Genomic DNA, 526 nt, shown 5'->3' with positions numbered 1-526 from the left:
GGTGCCCCCAGCCCCCGGAGGTGCCACCAGCCCCGGGAGGTGCCACCAGCCCTGGAGATGCCACCAGCCCTTCCCCCCGTCCCGTCCTCCTGGGCCATTTTCCTTGTGGCACGGGGCAGCTCCCTCGGGGACCCCTGTGGGTGCTCACCCACCCACCGGTGGGGCTGTCCCTGCCCCCCATCCCTGCCTACCTGGGGACAGGGCTGTCCTTGTCCCCCCTCACCTAATGCTCTGCTAACACCAGCCAGAGACCCCCAGCTCCGCTGCAGGACACAATCCTGCTGGGAGATGCTGTCCTGGCGGGGAGGGGGGCATGGCCACCCCCCGCCCCCCGGGGCCAGCTGGGGGGCACCGCTTCTTGCCAGCCGGGAGCCGTCTCGCTGCCCGATCCCGCCCGGCTGAGCTGGGGCTGAGACCTGAGCCGCTCGCTGCACATGTGGGCTGGGGAGTGGGAGGCTCCAACCTCGTGGGACCTCTCCCCTTGCTCACGGGACCCCCCCCACCCCTGGGAAGGCTCAGGCCAGGG

Source organism: Aptenodytes forsteri, unplaced genomic scaffold (assembly GCF_000699145.1).
Source record: "Aptenodytes forsteri isolate BGI_AS27 unplaced genomic scaffold, ASM69914v1 Scaffold276, whole genome shotgun sequence".
Lineage (NCBI taxonomy): Eukaryota > Metazoa > Chordata > Aves > Sphenisciformes > Spheniscidae > Aptenodytes > Aptenodytes forsteri.
The sequence above is the reverse complement of the archived record's forward strand: the minus strand, read 5'-3'. Positions refer to the sequence as shown.